Source organism: Anomaloglossus baeobatrachus, chromosome 3 (genome assembly GCF_048569485.1).
Source record: "Anomaloglossus baeobatrachus isolate aAnoBae1 chromosome 3, aAnoBae1.hap1, whole genome shotgun sequence".
In the NCBI taxonomy this organism is placed as follows: domain Eukaryota; kingdom Metazoa; phylum Chordata; class Amphibia; order Anura; family Aromobatidae; genus Anomaloglossus; species Anomaloglossus baeobatrachus.
In genome coordinates, this window is record NC_134355.1 from 273,065,079 (window position 1) to 273,087,197 (window position 22,119).

Consider the following 22,119-nt stretch of genomic DNA (forward strand, 5'->3'; position numbering starts at 1 on the left):
CAGAAAACCAAGGGTGCTGGGGCACAGGTTTTTTTTTTTTTTTTTCTATGCTGCTTGTATTGCATGGGCTGCAGTGTGCATTTGTACTTGTGCTTGTATGCTATACATTGCACTGTATGGTCACTCTTCTGGGCTATATTCCCCTAGATGACTAGTCTACAGCAGCAGAAGAGCAGAGGTGCCAGGGCACAGGCTTCTATGCTGCTTGTATTGCTTGTGCTGCAGTGTTCATTTGTACTTTATGCTTGTATGCTATACATTGCACTGTACGGTCACCAATCTTGGCTATATACTTCTAGATGGCTAGTCGGCAGCGGCAAAAAAGCAACACAGATTTTCAGTGCTGTTTTTACTACATGGGATGCTGTTCATGACACCGTCCCATTGTGTGCATGCTCCCCTGTAGCACTTCGTCTGCCGGGGTCTCTAGCACTTCGTCTGCCGGGGTCTCTACTAGTCGTGGCCAAAGAAACCACCTGTCATCCCTGTCCAAGGACAGGGACGGAGTTGCAGTTTCGACAGATATATTGTCATAAGATAGAGACTTGCAGTCCAGACAGGCCATGGGCAATCTTCCTGACCAACCTCATTTGGAACGGGGGGGTCCCAGGAGGACTCTCTGTATGATAAGGCGGCTCTCCAGGACTTTGATCCTGACATCGCTATCAATCCGGATACACCGGATGGTAACGCCATACGGAATGATCCTATAGCGTCCATCAATGGAAGGTTGGATCTTTCTCCCTCAGCTCCCCCAGTGGAGGAGTCAGCTTCACAGCAGGAGAAGTCCCTTTTCAGTATCTCAAACGGATATTGAGTATTTTTCTGGCCACGCTGACTTCAGAGAAGCAGTCCAGAAACACCACGCTTACCAGATAAGCGTCTTCTCCAAACGTTTTTTAAGATACACGTTATCCCTTTTCCCCTGACGTGGTCAAGCGCTGGACCCAGGGTCCAAAGGTGGATTCTCCAATCTCCAGGCTTGCGTCTAGAGCCATAGTTGCACTGGAGATGGGGCTTCACTTAAAGATGCCATTCACAGACAGATGGACTCTGGTTGAAATCTGTCTAGGAGGCTATCGGCGTGTCGGTTGCTCCGGCATTCACAGCCGTATAGGCAACCTAACCTTTTCAGCTGTTCTTGCGCAGCTGGCCTTGAGCACATGTACATCTGTACCGCAGAGGCGTCCGTAACTCCGCAATGTCTGCACTGCGACTTACCCTATTAATGCTGTCCTAAAAGTACAGTCGAGGTTTCGGTCCTTCCCAAGCTCGGGCAGGTCCCAATTGTCCTCGTGCAAAAGGGCTACAAAACCTCAGACGGGCTCAGATTCCGGCCGGGCTCAATCACGCCCAAGGAAGGCAGCCGGAGGAACCGCTACCAAGGCGGTCTCCTCATGACTCTCAGCTCTCTCTCTCTCTCCGCATCCGCGGTTGATGGCAGACTCCCCCGCCTTTGGCGACATTTAGCTGCCACAGGTCACAGACCGGTGGGTGACGGACATTGTGCTCACGTGCACAGGACAGTGTTCTGTTCTCGTCCTCCGACTCCATTCTTCAGAACGGCCCCACCTCCCCACCGAGCAGATTCCCTGCTGCAGGCGGTGGACGCTCTAAGAGCAGAAGGAGTGGTGATCCCTGTCCCCCCTCAGGAACGAGGGCGAGGGTTTGTACTCCAATCTCTTTGTGGCTCCAAAAAAGGACGGCTCCTTCCGTCCTGTTCTGGACCTAAAACTGCTCAATAAGCATGCGAACGCCAGGCGGTTCCGGATGGAATCCCTCCGATCCGTCATTACCTCAATGTCTCGAGGAGACTTCCTTGCCTCAACAGACATCAAAGATGCCTATCTCCACGTGCCAATTGCTACGGAGCACCAACGTTTTCTACGTTTTGTGATAGGAGACGACCATCTTCAGTTCGTAGCTCTGCCATTCGGTCTGGCGACAGCCCCACGGGTGTTCACCAAGGTCATGGCAGCAGTGGTAGCAGTCTTGCACTCTCAGGGACACCCGGTGATCCCTTACTTGGACGATCTACTCGTCAAAGCACCCTCCCTCGAGGCATGACAACGCAGCCTGAATGTTACGCTGGAGACTCTCCAGACTTTCGGGTGGATCATCAATTTGGCAAGAACAAATCGGTCACCGACTCAATCACTAACGTATCTCGGCATGGAGTTCACACTCTATCAGCGATAGTGAAGCTTCCGCTGAACAAGCAGCGTTCACTGCAAACAGAGGTGCAGTCTCTCCTTCAAGGCCAGTCGCACCCCTTAAGGCGCCTCATGCACTTCCTAGGGAAGATGGTGGCAGCCATGGAGGCAGTTCCCTTTGCGCAGTTTCATCTGCGCCAACTGCAAGGGGACATTCTCCGCCAATGGGACGGGCAGTCAACCTCCCTGGACAGGAAAGTCTCCCTTTCTTTGTCGCTCCATTGGGAGACCCAGACAATTGGGTGTATAGCTATTGCCTCTGGAGGCCACACAAAGTATTACACTTAAAAGTGTAAGGCCCCTCCCCTTCTGGCTATACACCCCCAGTGGGATCACTGGCTCACCAGTTTTGTGCTTTGTGCGAAGGAGGCAACACATCCACGCATAGCTCCACTTTTTAGTCAGCAGCAGCTGCTGACTATGTCGGATGGAAGAAAAGAGGACACATATAGTGTCCCCAGCATGCTCCCTTCTCACCCCACTGTATGTCGGAGGTGTTCGTAAGGTTGAGGTACCCATTGCGGGTACGGCGGCAGGAGCCCACATGCTGATTCCTTCCCCATCCCTTTTTACAGGGCTCTGGGTGAAGTGGGATTTACCGGTCTCCAGGCACTGAGACCGTGCTCCATCTACAGCCCCTGGAGAAGATGCTGGATGGAGCGGAGTACATCAGGGACATGGCCCTGCTTCCTCAAGGTAATCTGTGTCCCCGTGCATTTGGCGCTCACACCGCAGCATGCTGGGTGTTGTAGTGCGCCGGGGGACATCAGCGCTGCGGCGCCTGTGCCATGGCCTCATTCAGCTTTGCTGAAGCAGGCTCACTTATGGGAATTGGTCGCGCCGGCCGCTGGGACTGCGGCGCGGCTGGCACTTGTAGTGCGCCGGGGACTTCAGCGCGGCCTGCGCTTTTACGGCGGCCGCGCTGATAACTAGAGTCCCCGGCTTTTGCGGCCTACTTCCGTTCGTTCCCGCCCCCAGACCTGCCAGTCAGGAGAGGGGCGGGACGCTGGCCACTTCCAGGAATCGGTCGCGCCGGCCGCTGGCAGCGGCGCGGCTGGCACTTGTGGTGCGCCGGGGACTTCAGCGCGGCCCGCGCTTTTACGGCGGCCGCGCTGATAACTAGAGTCCCCGGTTTTTGCGGCCTGCTTCCGTTCGTTCCCGCCCCCAGACCTGCCAGTCAGGAGAGGGGCGGGACGCTGGCCACTTCTATGCATCGGTCGCGCCGGCCGCTGGAACTGCGGCGCGGCTGGCACTTGTGGTGCGCCGGGGACTTCAGCGCGGCCCGCGCTTTTACGGCGGCCGCGCTGTTAACTCGAGTCCCCGGCTTCTGGGCCTAGCTCCCTTCGTTACCGCCCACAGCCCTGACAGTCAGGGTAGGGGCGTGACGCTGCATAGAGCAGAGCTGAGAGCTGGAGTATGTTTTGCTTACTCCACCCCTCTCACTGTGTGCACTGTGTAACCGGATTCCCGCACTTTCTCAGGCACGCCCACGGCTTCCTTCTCTACAAGGACACCGGCAGCCATTAGTGTCAGTTTCTGTACGATACAGAGACAAGTGTGGAAGACCCTGGCATTCTGATAGTCACACAATCGCTGTAACAGGCGTTAAGCAGCACCTGTGGTGCTGACCCCACTAGTGCAGAAGTGCACTTATAGATATGCTTGTACTATATACATTGCACTGTTTGGTCGCACGTTGTATATACCCTCCTGGATTATGCGGAGGAGTTATCAGCATATTCTCTGTGTAAAACAAAGGTGCAGAACCACATGTTTTTCTATACAGCTGGTACAGCATGTACGGCTATACGGCCGGCAGGTACATAGACTCCCATTGTATGCACTAATGGCCAGGGGATGAGGACGGTGTCTGCAGTATTTACTGACAGTTTTTCTGAGACTATGGCTATGATACTAGAAGCCTAGCAGTCCGGACATGTCTCTCACAATATGGGCACTGTTGAATCATTGATCCATGGCCCCCCTCAGTGTGAATAACTACCAGCTCCGGGAATGTCACACGCATCCCAGAGTCACGGCTCTGCACGGACGTCAGTCCCAGACAGCCTAAGTGGGCTCGCTATGAGCGGCCTCGGTTTCATCAGGGTCCTAACAGAAGGACTCGCTGTGTAATGAGGCGGAAGTAGCGGCTCAGGATTCTGATCCTGAGACCGCTCTCAATCTGGATACACCTGATTGTGACGCCATAGTAAATAATCTTATAGCGTCCATCTATAGAATGTGGGTTATTTCTCACAGCTCCTCCAGTGGAGGAGTCAGCTTCACGTATTTTTCTGGACCACTCTGCCTTCAGAGAGGCAGTCCAGGAACACCACGCTTATCCAGATATGCGCTTCTCCAAACGGCTTAGGATACACGTTATCCCTGTCCCCTGACTTGGTCAAGGACTGGACCCAATGTCCCGAGCGGCATCCTCCAATCTCCAGGCTTGTAGCTAGATCCATAGTTGCAGTGGGAGATGGAACTGCAAACTCAAAGATGCCACTGACAGACAGATGGATCTCTGGTCGAAAGCCATCTATGAGGCTGTCGGCGCACCGTTGGCTCCGGCATTCTCTCCCTTGGGGCACTCCAAGCTATTTCAGCTTGTCTTACACAGATTGACACGGTTACACGTACATCTGTGCCGCAGGTGGCATCCTTAACCTCTCAAATGTCTGCATTTGTTTCTTACGCGATTCAGGTTGTCCTGGACTCTGCGAACCGTGCGGCGGTAGCCTCCGCTACTCCGTGTTTTTAAGCAGAGCCTGGTCTGCTCGTTAAGTGAATGGAAGGCAGATTCTGCTTCCAAAAAAGGTTGCCTAACCAGTTGCCTTTTTCTGCTGACCGACTGTTTGGTGAGCGTTGGATGTAACCATCAGACAGTCCAGGGGTAAGGATTCATCCTTTCCTCAGCCCGGACACAACAAACCCCAACAGAGCAAGAGGCAGTCGGGGTTTTCGGCCTTTTCGAAAAAGGCTCGGGCAGGTCCCATTTTTCCTCGTCCAATGTGGACTCAAAAGGATCAGAGGAGCTAAGATTCTTAGCGGGCTCAGTCTCGCCCAAAAAAGCGACAGTCTGAAAACCCGCTTCCAAGGCGGCTTCCTCATGACTTGCGGCCTCGGTCGGTAGCAGGCTCTCCCGCCTTGGCGATATTTAGCTGCCATAGGTCAATGACCATTGAGTGTGAGACATTCTGTCTCACGGGTACAGGATAGAGCTCACTTCTCGTCCTCCAACTCGATTCTTCAGAATTTCTCCACCTCCCGGCCGGGCCGCTGCTCTTCTGCAAACAGGGTGCACTCTATAGGCAGAAAGAGTGATGACCCCCGTTCCTCTTCAGGAACAAGGTCACGGTTTTTACCCCAAATTCTTTGCGGTACCTATAACAACGGGCCGTTCCGTCCCGTTCTGGATCTAAAAATGCTCAGCAAGCTCGTGGACACCAGGCGGTTCCGGATGGAATCCCTCCGCCATGTCATCGCCTCAAGGTCCCAAGGATATTTCCTAGCATCATTAGGCATCAAGGATGCTTATCCACACGTGCCGATTGATCCAGAGCACTAGCGTTTCTACGCTTCGTTATAGGAGACGAACACCCTCTGTTCGTAGCTCTACCTTCCGGCTAGCGACAGTCCAACTGGTCTTCGCCAAGGTCAGGGCAGCAGTAGTCACAGTCCTGCACTCTCAGGGTCACTCTGTGGTCCCGTATTTAGACGATCTACTTGTCAAGGCACTCTCTTAGGAAACATGCCAACACTGCCCGAACGTTGCGCTGGAGACTCTCTAGAGTTTTGGGTGGATCATCAACTTTTTAAAGTCAGATCCGACCCCGACCCTATCGATAACATATCTAGGCATAGAGTTTCTTACTCTCTCAGCGATAGTGAAGCTGCCGCTAGACAAACAGCATTCACTACGGGCTGCAAGCTCTTCTTTAAGAACCAGTCGCACACATTGAGACGCCTCATGCACTTCCTACGTAAGATGGTAGCAATGGAGGCAGTTCCTTTCGCGCAGTTTTACTGCGTCCACTACAATGGGACATTCTCCGCCAATGGGACGAGGAGTCGACGTCCCTCAACAGAGTCGTCGTTCTTTCTCAGGCGGCCAAGGAATCTCTACGGTGGTGGCTTCTTCTCACCTCTTGGTCAAAAAGAAGGTCCTTCCTATCCCCGTCCTGGGCGATAGTTACGACAGACGCGAGTCTATCAGGGTGGGGAGCAGTTTTTCTCCACTACAGCGCTCAGGGTACGTGGACTCAGCAAGAGTCCACTCTTCAGATCAATGTTCTTGAACACAGAGCAGTGTATCTTGCCCTACAATCCTTCCAACAGCGGCTGGAAAGCAAGCATATCCGACTTCAGTCGGACAGCTCCACAGCGGTGGCATACATCAACCACCAAGGAAGAACGCGCAACCGGCAAGCCTTCCAGGAAGTCCGGCAGGTTCTGATGTGGGTGGAAGACGCGGCATCCACCATATCCACAATTCACATCCCAAGTGTGGAAACTAGGAAGCTGACTTCCTAAGTCGCTGAGGTGTGGCCGAAAGAGTATGGTCTCCTCACCCGGACGGGTTTCAGGAGATCTGGCGCCGCTGACAGAGGCCGGACGTCGATCTAATGGCGTCACGGCACAACAACAATGTGCCAGCTTCATGGCACGGTTTCACAATCATCGAGCTCTGGCGGCAAACGCCTTAGTTCAGCATTGGTCGCAGTTCCAGCTACCTTAGGTGCCACCTCTGGCATTGTTGCCCAGAGTACTGCGCTAGATCAAGACCGACTGCGGCCGCGCCATCCTCGTCGCTACAAATTGGCCGAGGATGTTGTGGTACTCGGTTCTGTGGTGCCTCACGGTAGGCTAACCGGGGGCACTACCAGACCAATCAGACTGGCTGTCTCAAGGGCCATTCTTCCATTTGAATTCTACGGCCCTCAACCGGATGGTGTGGCATTGAGTCCTGGAACCTAGTGTCGTCAGGATTACCTCAGGACGTGGTTGCCACCATGAGACAGGCTAGCATACCAACGTCCGCCAAGATTGACCACAGGACGTGGAAGATGTTCTTATCTCGGTGCTCGGCGCAGGGTGTTTCTCCCTGGCCGGTTGCATCGTCTATGTTTCCTTCCTTCCTGCAATCTAGGTAGGAAAATGGGTTGTCGCTCAGTTCCCTTTAGGGACAAGTCTCAGCGCTATCTGTATTTTTTTCAGAAACGACGACTTCCTCAGGTACGCACGTTCCTACGGGGAGTTTGTCTTCTCAGCACTCCGTACAAGCGGCCGTTAGAGCCCTGAGATCTGAACAAGGTTCTAATTGCTCTCCAGATGCCGCCTTTCGAGCCTTTGAAGGATGTCTCCCTTCCCGTTTTTCACGGGAAGTGGCCTTCTAGTAACGGTCTCGTCTCTTAGGAGAGTTTCCGAGCTAGCAACGCTCTCATACAAACTCCCTTCCTGGTCCTTCACCAGGACAGGGTAGTTCTGCGTCCGGTTCCGGAATTTCTCCCTAAGGTGGTATCCCATTTTCATATCAATCAGGATATCACCTCACCTTCTTTGTGTCCTCGTCCAGTCCATCAATTTCAGAAAGATTTGCATCTGTTGGTTCTGGTGAGAGCACTCAGGTTCTACTTCCCGCATGGCGCTCCTGCGCCACCCGGATGCACTCTTTGTCCTTGTCGCTGGTCGGCGTAAACAGTCGCAAGCTTCCAGATCCACCCTTGCTCGGGGGCTCGAGGAACCAATTCTTGAAACCTACAGTTCTACTGGGCTTCTGGTTCTCTCAAGGCCGAAGGCCCATTCTACCAGAGCCGTGGGTGCATCCTGGGCATTACGGCACCAGGCTACGGCTCAGCAGGTGTGTCAGGCACCCACCTGGTCGAGTCTACTTACTTTTACCAAGCATTATCAGATGCATACCTACGCTTCGGCAGACGCCAGCCTAGGTAGATAAGTCATTCAGGCGGCGGTTGGCCACCTGTAGGAGAGGGCCGTTTGACGGCCCTATCATGAGGTATTCTTTTACCCACCCAGGGATTGCTTTTGGACATCCCAATTGTCTGGGTCTCCCAATGGAGCGACAAAGAAGAAGGGAATTTTGTTTACTTACCGTAAATTCCTTTTCTTCTAGCTCCAATTGGGAGACCCAGCACCCGCCCTGTTTTCTCGGGGTTTTTCTGTTTTTTCGGGACACATGTTGTTCATGTGGTATGGTTCAGTTCTCCGATGTTTCCTCGGATTGAATTGGTCTTTAAACCAGTTATTGGCTTTCCTCCTTCTTGCTTTGGCACTAAAACTGGTGAGCCAGTGATCCCACTGGGGGTGTATAGCCAGAAGGGGAGGGGCCTTACACTTTTAAGTGTAATACTTTGTGTGGCCTCCAGAGGCAATAGCTATACACCCAATTGTCTGGGTCTCCCAATTGGAGCTAGAAGAAAAGGAATTTACGGTAAGTAAACAAAATTCCCTTCTTCCCAGACGGCCAAGGACTCTCTGCAATGGTGGCTTATTCCCACCTCATTGTCACAGTGAAGATCCTTCCTACCCCCATCCTGGGCAGTGGTCACGACAGATACGAGTCTTTCAGGGTGGGGAGCAGTTTGTCTCCGCCACAGGGCTCAGGGGACGTGGACTCAGCAGGAGTCCACCCTTCAGATCAATGTTCTGGAAATCGGGGCAGGGTATCTTACCCTACTAGCTTTCCAGCAGTGGCTAGAAAGAGAGCAGATCCGAATCCAGTCGGACAACTCCACAGCGGTGGCATACATCAACCACCAAGGAGGGACGCGCAGTCGGCAAGCCTTCCAGGAAGTCCGGCGAATCCTCATGTGGGTGGAGGACACAGCATCCACCATATCCGCAGTTCACATCCCGGGCGTAGAAAACTGGGAAGCAGACTTCCTCAGTCGCCAGGGTATGGACGCAGGGGAATGGTCCCTTCACCCGGACGTGTTTCAGGAAATCTGTCGCCGCTGGGGGGTGCCGGACGTCGACCTAATGGCGTCTCGGCACAACAACAAGGTCCCGGCATTTATGGCACGATCGCGCGATCACAGAGCTCTGGCGGCAGACGCCTTAGTGCAAGATTGGTCGCAGTTCCGGCTCACATATGTGTTTCCACCTCTGGAACTCTTGCCCAGAGTACTGCGCAAAAAATCAGATCCGATTGCAGCCGCGTCATACTCGTCGCCCCAGACTGGCCGAGGAGATCGTGGTACCCGGATCTGTGGCATCTCACGGTCGGCCGACCGTGGTCACTACCAGGCTGGCCAGACTTACTGTCCCAAGGGCCGTTTTTCCATCGGAATTCTGCGGCCCTGAACCTGACTGTGTGGCCATTGAGTCCTGGATCCTAGCGTCTTCAGGATTATCCCAAGGGGTCGTTGCCACCATGAAACAGGCTAGGAAGTCCACCTCTGCTAAGATCTACCACAGAACGTGGAAGATTTTCTTAACTTGGTGCTCGGCTCAGGGAGTGTCTCCCTGGCCATTTGCATTGCCTACTTTTCTTTCCTTCCTGCAATCGGGGTTAGAAAAGGGCTTGTCGCTCGGCTTCCTTGAGGGGGAAGTCTCGGCACTATCCGTGTTTTTTCAGAAGCGTCTAGCACGTCTTTCTAAGGTGCGCACGTTCCTACAGGGGGTCTGTCATATCGTACCCCCGTACAAGCGGCCGTTAGATCCATGGGATCTCAACAGGGTATTAGTTGCTCTCCAGAAGCCGCCTTTCGAGCCTCTGAAGGAAGTTTCCTTTCTCGCCTGTCACAGAAGGTGGCGTTTCTCGTTGCGATCCCATCGCTTCGGCGAGTGTCTGAGCTGGCAGCTCTGTCATCCAAGGCTCCCTTCCTGGTGTTCCACCAGGACAAGGTAGTGCTGCGCCCCATTCCGGAGTTTCTCCCTAAGGTCGTATCCTCATTTCATCTTAATCAGGATATATCCTTGCCTTCCTTTTGTCCTCATCCGGTTCACCGGTATGAAAAGGACTTACGTTTGTTAGATCTGGTGAGAGCACTCAGACTCTACTTTTCCCGCACGGCGCCCATGCGCCGTTCCGATGCACTTTTTGTCCTTGTCGCTGGTCCGCGCAAGGGGTTGCAGGCTTCTAAAGCCACCCTGGCTCGATGGATCAAAGAACCAATTCTAGAGGCCTACCGTTCTGCGGGGCTTCCGGTTCCTTCAGGGCTAAAAGCCCACTCAACCAGAGCCGTGGGTGCGTCCTGGGCATTACGACACCAGGCTTCGGCTCAACACGTGTACCAGGCAGCTACCTGGTCCAGTCTGCACACTTTCACCAAGCATTATCAGGTGCATACCTATGCTTCGGCGGATGCCAGCTTAGGTAGAAGAGTCCTGCAGGCGGCAGTGACACCCCCGTAGGGGAGGGCTGTTTTGCAGCCCTAACATGAGGTATTTCTTTACCCACCCAGGGACAGCTTTTGGACGTCCCAATCGTCTGGGTCTCCCAATAGAGCGCTGAAGAAGAAGGGAATTTTGTTACTTACCGTAAATTCCTTTTCTTCTAGCTCTTATTGGGAGACCCAGCACCCGCCCTGTTGTCCTTCGGGATGTTTTTTGTTGTTTGCGGGTACACATGTTGTTCATGTTGAACGGTTTTTCAGTTCTCCGATGTTACTCGGAGTTAATTTGTTTAAACCAGTTATTGGCTTTCCTCCTTCTTGCTTTGGCACTAAAACTGGAGAACCCGTGATACCACGGGGGGGTATAGCCAGAAGGGGAGGGGCCTTGCACTTTTTAGTGTAGTGCTTTGTGTGGCCTCCGGAGGCAGTAGCTATACCCCAATCGTCTGGGTCTCCCAATAAGAGCTAGAAGAAAAGGAATTTACGGTAAGTAACAAAATTCCCTTCTTTCTGTTCGGTCGGGCTGTATACCCTTTCCCATATACCCTCAGTGATCACGCTCCTAGGAGACAACAGCATGTCGTCCACAAGGAGCAAAGGTGCTAAGGCACAGGGTTTTTTTGCGACCTGTACCTCTTGTGGGGCTATGTTACCTGCGGGTTCCACCTACCCTCACTGTGAGCAATGCTCGGCCCCTGTTTCGCTTGCTCAGCCGGAGCCTCGGTCACTAGTGGGCCCCTCGGCTCAGGTAGACCCCCCTGCTCCCCCTGTCCAGGCGGCAGGGACAGAGTTTGCTGCTTTTGCTGAGAAACTCTCTGAGTCACTTTCACAATCCATGGCTCAGTCTATGGACAAATGGTCTGCCAAGCTGCTAGAAGCTTTGCAGTCCAGACCGGTCCTTACAAAGGCCCCGGTCCGTGTTGGATCGTCTCCTCCAGGCCCCTCTCGGTCCGCGCCGCAGCGCGCTCCCAGGTTGGGCCCTAGGTCCCACGCGGAGGACTCCTGCCCGGACCACAGTCCCAGACCGGCTAAGCGGGCTCGCTGGGAATCTTCCCCGACTTCTTCACGCTGCTCGGGTTCCCAGCTTGAGGACTCTCTGGAGGACGAGGCGGACGTCGCAGCTCAGGGCTCTGAACCTGACATTGCCCTCAATCTTGATACACCTGAAGGGGACGCCTTAGTAAATGATCTTATCTCGTCCATCAACCAGGTGTTAGATCTGTCTCCCCCGCCTCCACCTGTAGAGGAGTCGGCTTCTCAGCAGGAGAAACACCAGTTTCGGTTCCCCAAACGTACACGGAGTGCGTTTTTCGATCACTCTAACTTCAGAGATGCTGTCCAGAAGCCCAGAGTGGTTCCGGACAAGCGCTTTACTAAGCGCCTTACTGACACACGTTACCCCTTCCCCTCTGACGTAGTTAAGGGTTGGGCTCAATGTCCCAAGGTGGATCCTCCAGTCTCTAGATTGGCGGCTAGATCTGTGGTCTCGGTTGCAGATGGTTCATCGCTAAAAGATGCCACTGACAGGCAGAGCTCCTGGTGAAATCCATCTATGAAGCCACGGGCGCGTCTTTTGCCCCGGCCTTTGCAGCCGTGTGGTCACTCCAAGCTATCTCAGCTTGTCTGGCTGAGATTAATGCAGTCACACGTAATTCTGCTCCGCAGGTTGCGTCTCTGACTTCTCAAGCGTCAGCTTTTTCTTCCTACGCCATGAACGCAGTCCTAGACTCTGCTAGCCGTACAGCGGTGGCATCCGCTAATTCTGCGGCAGTCCGCAGGGCCATGTGGCTGCGCGAATGGAAGGCAGACTCGGCCTCCAAGAGGTTCTTTACCGGTTTGCCGTTTTCTGGCGACCGATTGTTTGGCGAACGATTGGATGAGATTATTAAGGAATCCAAGGGAAAGGACTCCTCCTTACCCCAGTCCAAACCTAAGAGACCTCAGCAACGGAAAATTCAATCGAGGTTTCGGTCCTTTCGTCCCTCCGCCAAGTCCCAATCCTCTTCGTCCAGCAGGCCGGAGAAAGGCTAGAGGAACTCCTATGCGTGGCGGTCTAAGTCACGCCCCCAAAAGGCCGCCGGAGGCACTGCCTCCAAGGCGGCCTCCTCATGACTCTCGGCATCCCCGAACCGCATCCTCGGTCGGTGGCAGGCTCTCCCGCTTTTGCGACGCCTGGTGGCCACATGTTCAAGACCAATGGGTGAGAGACATTCTGTCTCACGGTTACAGGATAGAGTTCAGCTCTCGTCCTCAGACTCGTTTCTTCAGAACCTCTCCGCCCCCCGCTCGGGCCGACGCACTTTTTCAGGCAGTGGACGCTCTGAAGACAGAAGGAGTTGTGATCCCTGTTCCCCCTCAGGAACATGGTCGCGGCTTTTACTCCAACTTGTTCGTGGTGCCAAAGAAGGACGGATCATTCCGTCCCGTTCTGGACCTCAAACTACTCAACAGACATGTGAGCACCAGACGGTTTCGGATGGAATCTCTCCGCTCGGTCATCGCCTCGATGTCACACGGAGACTTCCTAGCATCGATCGACATCAAAGATGCTTATGTCCATGTGCCGATCGCACACGAACATCAACGCTTCTTGCGTTTCGCCATCGGGGACGAACACCTTCAGTTCGTGGCATTGCCTTTCGGCCTGGCGACAGCCCCACGGGTGTTCACCAAAGTCATGGCATCCGTTGTGGCGGTCCTACACTCTCAGGGCCACTCAGTGATTCCCTACTTAGACGATCTCCTAGTCAGGGCACCTTCTCGGGTGGCGTGTCAACACAGCCTTACCGTCGCTCTGGCGACTCTCCAGCAGTTCAGGTGGATAATCAACTTCCCAAAATCCAAGTTGACACCGACCCAATCACTGACTTACCTCGGGATGGAGTTTCATACACAGTCAGCGGTAGTCAAGCTTCCGCTGGACAAACAGCTTTCTCTGCAGGCAGGGGTGCATTCTCTTCTTCGGGGTCAGTCACACCCCTTGAGGCGCCTCATGCACTTCCTGGGGAAGATGGTGGCAGCGATGGAGGCAGTGCCGTTCGCGCAATTCCATCTGCGGCCACTCCAATGGGACATTCTCCGCAAATGGGGCAGGAGGTCGACTTCCCTCGACAGGAACGTCTCTCTGTCCCTTGCAACCAAGACGTCTCTTCAGTGGTGGCTCCTTCCCAATTCTCTATCGCAAGGAAAATCCTTCCTACCCCCAACCTGGGCTGTGGTCACCACGGACGCGAGCCTGTCAGGGTGGGGAGCGGTTTTCCTCCACCACAGGGCTCAGGGAACCTGGACTCTGGTAGAGTCTTCCCTTCAGATCAATGTTCTGGAGATAAGGGCAGTGTATCTAGCCCTATTGGCTTTCCATCGGTGGCTGGAGGGCAGACAGATCCGTATACAGTCGGACAACGCCACTGCCGTCGCATACATCAACCACCAGGGCGGCACGCGCAGTCGTCAGGCCTTCCAGGAAGTCAGGCGGATTCTGCAGTGGGTGGAAGCCACAGCCTCCACGATCTCCGCAGTTTACATCCCGGGCGTAGAAAACTGGGAAGCAGATTTTCTCAGTCGTCAGGGAATGGACGCGGGGGAATGGTCTCTTCACCCAGACGTGTTTCGAGAGATCTGTCGCCGCTGGGGAACGCCGGACGTTGATCTCATGGCGTCACGACACAACAACAAAGTCCCGGCATTCATGGCCCGTTCCCAAGATCACTGAGCTCTGGCGGCGGACGCATTAGTTCAGGATTGGTCGCAGTTTCGACTGCCTTATGTATTTCCTCCTCTGGCGATGCTGCCCAGAGTGTTACGCAAGATCAGGTCCAACTGTCGTCGCGCCATTCTCGTCGCTCCAGATTGGCCGAGGCGATCGTGGTACCCGGATCTGTGGCATCTCACGGTGGGTCAACCGTGGGCGCTTCCAGACCGCCCAGACTTGCTGTCACAAGGGCCGTTTTTCCATCTGAATTCTGTGGCCCTCAACCTGACTGTGTGGCCATTGAGTCCTGGCTCCTAGCGTCTTCAGGATTATCTCAGGATGTCATTGCCACTATGAGACAGGCCAGGAAACCAACGTCCGCCAAGATCTATTACAGATCTTGGCGGATCTTCTTATCCTGGTGCTCTGATAATGGGTTTACTCCCTGGCCGTTTGCCTTACCCACTTTTCTTTCATTCCTTCAATCCGGAATGGACAAGGGTTTGTCACTCGGCTCTCTCAAGGGACAAGTATCGGCGCTCTCCGTATTTTTTCAAAAGCGCCTGGCCAGGCTTCCGCAGGTCCGCACGTTCCTGCAGGGAGTTTGCCACATAGTCCCACCTTACAAGCGTCCGCTGGAACCCTGGGACCTTAACAGGGTGCTAACGGCTCTTCAGAAACCACCTTTCGAGCCGCTGCGGGATGTTTCTTTATCACGTCTTTCGCAGAAGGTGGCATTTCTAGTGGCAGTTACATCACTCCGAAGAGTGTCGGAGCTTGCAGCGCTGTCATGCAAAGCCCCCTTCCTGGTGTTTCACCAGGATAAGGTGGTTCTGCGCCCTGTCCCGGAATTTCTCCCTAAGGTGGTATCCCCTTTTCATCTCAATCAGGATATCTCCTTACCTTCATTTTGCCCTAATCCAATTCACCAATGTGAAAAGGATTTGCACTCATTAGATCTAGTGAGGGCACTCCGGTTCTACGTGTCTCGCACGGCGCCCCTGCGCCGTTCAGATGCGCTCTTTGTCCTTGTCGCTGGCCAGCGTAAGGGTTCGCAGGCGTCCAAGTCAACCTTGGCTCGGTGGATCAAGGAACCGATTCTTGAAGCCTACCGTTCTCCTGGGCTTCCGATTCCTTCAGGGCTGAAAGCCCATTCTACCAGAGCCGTGGGTGCGTCCTGGGCATTGCGGCACCGGGCTACGGCTCAGCAGGTGTGTCAGGCAGCTACCTGGTCTAGTCTGCACACTTTCACGAAACACTATCAGGTGCATACCTATGCTTCGGCAGACGCCAGTCTAGGTAGGCGAGTCCTTCAGGCGGCGGTTGCCCACCTGTAAGAGGGGGCCGTTTCGGCTCTTTTTATCGAGGTATTCTTTTACCCACCCAGGGACTGCTTTTGGACGTCCCAATTGTCTGGGTCTCCCAATGGAGCGACAAAGAAGGGAATTTTGTTTACTTACCGTAAATTCCTTTTCTTCTAGCTCCTATTGAGAGACCCAGCACCCGCCCCTGTGCCCTTCGGGCTGGTTGTTCTTTTGTGTACACATGTTGTTCATGTTGAATTGTTCTTTTGGTTCATGGTTTTCAGTTCTCCGAACATCCTTCGGATTGAATTTACCTTAGACCAATTTATAAGTTTCCTCCTTCCTGCTTTTGCACCAAAACTGAGGAGCCCGTGATGCACGGGAGGGTGTATAGGCAGAGGGGAGGGGTTACACTTTTAAAGTGTAATACTTTGTGTGGCCTCCGGAGGCAGAAGCTATACACCCAATTGTCTGGGTCTCCCAATAGGAGCTAGAAGAAAAGGAATTTACGGTAAGTAAACAAAATTCCCTTCTTTTCAACTGCGGCACAAAATGATGTGTTTTCGAAGTGCAACACATGCAACCACAATTGTTATTTTACCGGATCCTGGATGCAGCGGGACACAGAATTTATTGGCAGGCACTAGAGTCAGCTGATCGGGAGTCAGTTGAACTCCTGATCTCTCAGCCCGCACACACTACGATGGATGCAGGTTAATAGCACTCACTGCCTGCTGCCGATCACGTGTGACCATGTGCGGGCTGTGTGGTCAGGAGTTCAGCTGAGTTCAGATCAGCTGACTCCAGTGTCGGCCGATTACTTGTTTTGTGTCCCCCTGCATCCATCGCAGCATGTGCAGGCTGGAGTTCAACTGAGTTCACATCAGCCAACTCCAGTGCCAGCTGAACTCACAGCCCACACACTCTGTGATGGACGCAGGGGGACACAGAACATGTAAGCGGCCGATACTGGAGTCAGCTGATCTGATTACTTGTTCTGCTGGGTGTGGGGTCAGGAGTAGGTATGAGTGAGCAGTAAAATGCCCGGGTACTCAATGGGCGAAGCCCATGTCGATTTTTTTTTTTTTATTATTTTTTATTTTTTTTTAAATTCATTAAAAAATAAAAAAAAACTCCAAACACATAACCCTAAACCTAGTTAGGAGTAAAAAAAAAAAATGCGTGGGCTCCCATTGCATTTTTTTATCGCTAAAGGTAACGCAAGTAGCCACTAGCTGGTAACTCCCACTGCTTGGTGTTGCCTTCACTGGCAATGGAAAATCCAGGGAAGCCATTTTATTTATTTATTTTTAAAGTTTTTTTGCCCAAAAAAAAATGACATGGGCTTCGCCATATTTTTGTATGCTAGACTGTACAGCAGTCAGTTATTTGTACCTGGCTGGGAACCAAAAATAGAGGGAGGCCCTTTTTTTTTTTTTTTTTTTTTAAATAAATTATTTCATGAGATAATTTAAAAAACAAAACGACATGGGCTTTGCCCAGTTTTTGTGTCCAGCCAGGTACAACTAGGCAGTTGGGGATTGGAATTCTCAGCGCAGGGTGGCCCAAGCTTTCTGGGCCCCGCACTGTGAATTGCAGTCTGCAGCCGCCCCAGAAAATGGCGCTTTCATAGGAGCGCCATTATCTGGTGCTGTATCCGACTCCTCCAGCGGCCATGGTGCCGGGTGGCACGCTGTGTAATAAGGGGTTAATACTAGCTTTGTTTTACCAGCTGGTATAAGCCCCGAGATTCTTAATGTCAGGCCAAGTTTGACCCGGCCATTAAGAATCTCCAATAAAGGTTTAAAAAAAAAAAGACACCACACAGAGAAAAAATACTTTATTAGAAATAAATACACAGACACACTAAGGGACTCCATCTTTATTACTCCCTCTCACCCCTCCATGATCCTGGTCTTCTGTCTGAGAGAGAGAGAGAGAGAGATTTCTGTACTGACTATGCCAGGCTGCTTTCTGGGCATGCTCAGTACAGACAACAGGATCCTATGTCTATCAGGATACGGCGACTTCCGGTGCAGACTGCAGAAGGAACCGGCACCCATTGAAAGACATTTCAGGTACCGCCGCAATCTAACAGATCCATTAAGATGCAGTATTTTGCCCAAGGACAAAAACGCTGCAAGTAGCGTTTTTGAAAAAAGGTAACATATCGCAAAGCAACGGATCCAGTGTATGCCGCACGCAACCGCATGTTACAGCGATTCCATTGCAAATGCATCGAAATGACAACGCGTTTGTAATGGATCTGTTTGTAATGGATTAGTGTGAAACCAGCCTAAGGAAATGGACTTCGTGCTGTCACAAAAGTTCCCTTGAAGACACCAATCTTGTATTGTCACGTAGTGTAATGTGAATTGTGTCTTTTGTAAATATTGTGATGGTAATGTGATGTATTGTAATGTGTTCATGCGTAATACACAGTAGGACTACATCTAATGGGGTAAATATGTTATTCATATTCGTGATGTTCTGCACTGTCCTGTTATGGGGTTGAGTACTGCCCTGCAACAGACAGTGAGCAGGGTCAGAGACAGTTAAGTGTTGGGACTAGCCCACACGTTTAGGGGTTAGCTCATAGGGAAAGAGACTGCTCCTTCTAGAGAGTTAGTGAAGATCTTGTGAGCAATAGATGGGGACAGATAGCCTGCCGGTCATGAAGGTTGCATGCAGTGGATGACTTGTGTAGAGAAAGGAAACTGGAGACAAGATAGCGGGATCCTCAAGAACTGACTGAGACACTACATGCCAGAGAGTGGCCTCCATATGGAGTGGCCCCAGATAGAAGGGTATTGATAACAGAACTTTAGAGATTAGGCCCCAAGCCTGAAAGGTAATGGGTATGAGCAAACTGTGATGTGAGCAGAATTGACTTTCCCGGCGTCTGAGGGTGCAAGGCACTTCTCTCGCACTACTGGCAGCCCCTTACCTCCCTCCTCTATGATGAGAAGAGGCATGGATACAGAGGCATCTGGAAGCACAAGGCTCTACTCTGGCTATAGTGACAAAACCCCCTACCCCTCATTTATATCAGGACACTGGACGTGAAACCTGCTGGAAGGGAAGGCGACCATTACAAATTTGATTGTAGTGTTAGGGTGTGTTGTGCTGGGACTGACCAGACCAGTAAGATCGGAATCAATCCAGTAGAATCCCAGAATGTGTCTGAAAATACCTTGTACAATTGAATCGGGCTGGAAGACATGTGCCCGCTATCTCATGTATAAAGTTGTTGATGAAGATGCACTATTGAGTAAAGTACTGTTGGTTAAGATGAACTGGTGGTCTCCTTGTGGAAACAAGTCGTAATTCGGTCCTGGCCAACCAATGTCAGTGACAACATGCAGCCTTCATGAGTGAATGGCCCACACTACACAAGTCCACACACCCAGCCAGGACCAGCTCTTTCATGTACCGTTCTGTGGCATCCGGAGTCAGTCCCAAAACCATGACTACCGCCCCTTGAAACTCTACACTCTCATGATAGGATTAGGTACACTCCTCAGTAGACATTTGCTGTGATGTGAGCGTAGTAATGAGCACTCGCCAGGTACGGGCACCAGCGCTCCGGGAATGATTTCGTCCAGTGAATTGTATTAACAACTGGATGATGTTGACGCCCCAACGTTGGTGCCGAGACCTGGTCCGGCTTTGCATACACAGCAGTAAAGCCTCAGTCATACATCCCTGCATCACGGATGACTGAAGGAGACTTTACTGACTGAGCAGCAGGAAGATTTCTCTGCTGTATTCTGAACACTACAAAAGGAAAAAATGGTGCACTCCGAAACAATAGTTTTTATTAGACGAATGTAAAATACTTATAATTAACATTGAGGGCCAAAAAATACTAAAATAACTGTGAAGCAGCCGAAAGATGGCATAGCACCAATAAAATCCAATCAAGTGCTAATGGAGCAAAGGCATATCCTATAACATGGACTCAAAGTATGCATGAAGAGTGAAGAAATCACAACTGTCCCATCACTATGATGATTACCCTGGTTAAACACTAGCTGTGACAGAGGCGGTGAGCACAGGTCCGGCATCCTGACATTGTACTACTGATGCCAGGCTACCAAGCCGTTCTCACTGATATAAGAAATCACCACCGCAGCCCTGCTCTCATTGCTCAGAGCAGAATTGGATAGGTAACTTCTTCCAGCGTATGAGAACTGTTTAATAGCCTGGTATTAGTAGTAGAATGTCAGGATGCCGGACCTGTACTCACTGCTGCCCTTGTGCACCTTTCTCTGATGCCCCTGACGCCAGTGCTGACCACAGAGCACTGCATGGGATGTGACCGGAAAATTGTAGCCAAGAGCTGGGTTACAATAAAATGTGTCCCAGCTCCCTCCACAGCTGTGACCTACCTGGACAGTCCACGTGGCATGCCCAGGTCACAGCTATGGCAGCCACAGTATAGGAGATGCGGTCTTCTAGGGCTGGAGCTGCCATATTTGTACATTTGCATATTTGTCATGCTCAGACACTTACACATCAAAAAAATTAAAATTAAAGCCCCAAATAAAATTTAATGCAAAAATAAATGTCTTAATTGTACATTTTATTTAGTTTTTAAAAATAAATGATTATGTAATCAATAATTATACAATAATAAAAATTGTATCCACCACAACAGCATTTATTTTTTTTTCCAGCACTGCAGTGGCACTTTAAATGCAAGTCTCCTGCCCCCGTTCTTATGCTTACCCTCTGGCGTTTTCATAGTTTTTTGATGCTGCTCCTGTTCCGCAGCGCCATCTTTTCCCATAAGTTCCAATTGGTTGAAAGTCAGAGGTTATATCACAAGCTCTCAATGCAAGTCTAAGAGAGCCAGAACGATTCTCTCATAGACTTGTATTGATTATTGACTTCAGGCTCGCTCCATGAAACACTGGAGCTGCCGACAGGTCACAAATAGTCTTGAGCGGACCCAGACTGGAAAAATCCGTATCCGCACGGTTTCAGCGGTAGATATGGGTCCGACCCGGACGCGGGATTCTGGGTGCACGATCCGGATTCAGCCTTTTTTTTTGTCTCTCTCTCTATCTCTTTCTTTTCCTTCATCAATTTGGCATTTGATTTTGTTCAACTCTGCAGATATACACTTTCAACCCACTTTTACACTGTTCAGTCATAAAAGCTATATTTTATTATTTTTATTAAAGCACCACTCTAGAGTTTTGTTTTTGTTTTTTTTTTTTTGTTTTTTTTATTGCACCACTGGAGCATTGCTGTAAGTCCCCTGACCCCTGTCTGATCACCTTTTTGGCAGCTTCACCTTCTATTGCCGCCTCTCTGGTCAGTCTCTGTGATTTGTGACCTGCAGGCAGTTTCAGTGTTTCATGGAACCCCAAAGGTCACAGCTTAAGAAAAGTCTATGAGAGCCTTATTCTGGCTCTCATAGAGATGTATGAGCGCTTGTGACGTAACTTCTGATTTCTATCCAGACGTTACTATGTGGCGCTTCAGGACTGGAGCGGCGTCGGTAATAGGTGAAGCCACCAGTAAGTGAGTATGTGATGGGGCTTGCATTTAAAGCACCACTCCATCGCTGGAAAAAAAAATGCAGGCGTGGTGCTTTAAAAAGCATAAATATGTAAACATCCAACACACTAGGTCTACTCAAAAATTTGTTAGTGGGTAAACCAACAGCCATGAAGAAAATCGCTGGCACAGATAACAAAATCTGCTTGAAGAGAACCTGTCAGCACAAAAGCGTAATGTAAAGTAAAGTCATGGCTGTGGCGACTCTGTAATCTCAATCAAATTGATACCTTTAGTGAAGAAATCTACTTGTTCTTCTTCTTTAACCACCATTTGAAGTTTTCTGCTAATTAGATTTTGGTGCACAGTGGCTGGACTGTACACTGGATCTATTCCTCCCTGTCTGTGATTCCCCAGCCCTCTGCCTGCCTCTGGTCTGTGAATTGCAAGTTACTGCTTAATCAGCATTACAGCCATGTCTTTACATTACTAAATCATGCTGACAGGTTCTCTTTAATGTTTCATGACACGTTTGTGAAGCGCACACTTGGTGTGTTTGGTGGGTGGGCAGCCATGTTCATCTATCTCGGCATGTACATCGTTTTACTTTCTGTCACTGGAATCATTTTTTTGGCACAGCAATGTGATCTGCTTATCACTATCATGTGTACTTATCCTGTACACTGTGCATATATACAGTATTAAGCCCTCTTTTATCTGTGCCAGTTATTTTCTTCATGGGCATTATCCTGTTGGTTCACCCACCAAAAGCTTTTTGTGTCTACTGCGTTGGATATATACATATAGGTTTTGTTTATTTTTTATTTTTTGTAATCCATATTTAATCATCACTATATTATTCATTATTGTGACTTCTTTGGTCTCACACTTAGTGCACTATCATTTTTTGTGCTAATGCTATCGGACTTTCCACTTCATCCTAGGGTTTTAGTTGTTTTTTATTTTCAATCATAAAACAGCAACACCATAAGGATAAAAAAAAAGATGGCCACAGTTCGGACTGAAATGGATTGCCCATTGAAAAG

At 51.1% G+C, this 22,119-nt stretch overlaps 1 protein-coding gene across 1 annotated transcript in view; it reads left to right on the forward strand.

Annotated features, from left to right (window-relative positions):
• The window catches only part of MTFR2 (mitochondrial fission regulator 2), a 46,535-nt gene that overhangs the window by 12,799 nt on the left and 11,617 nt on the right, over window positions 1-22,119 (forward strand). The window lies entirely within an intron of this gene.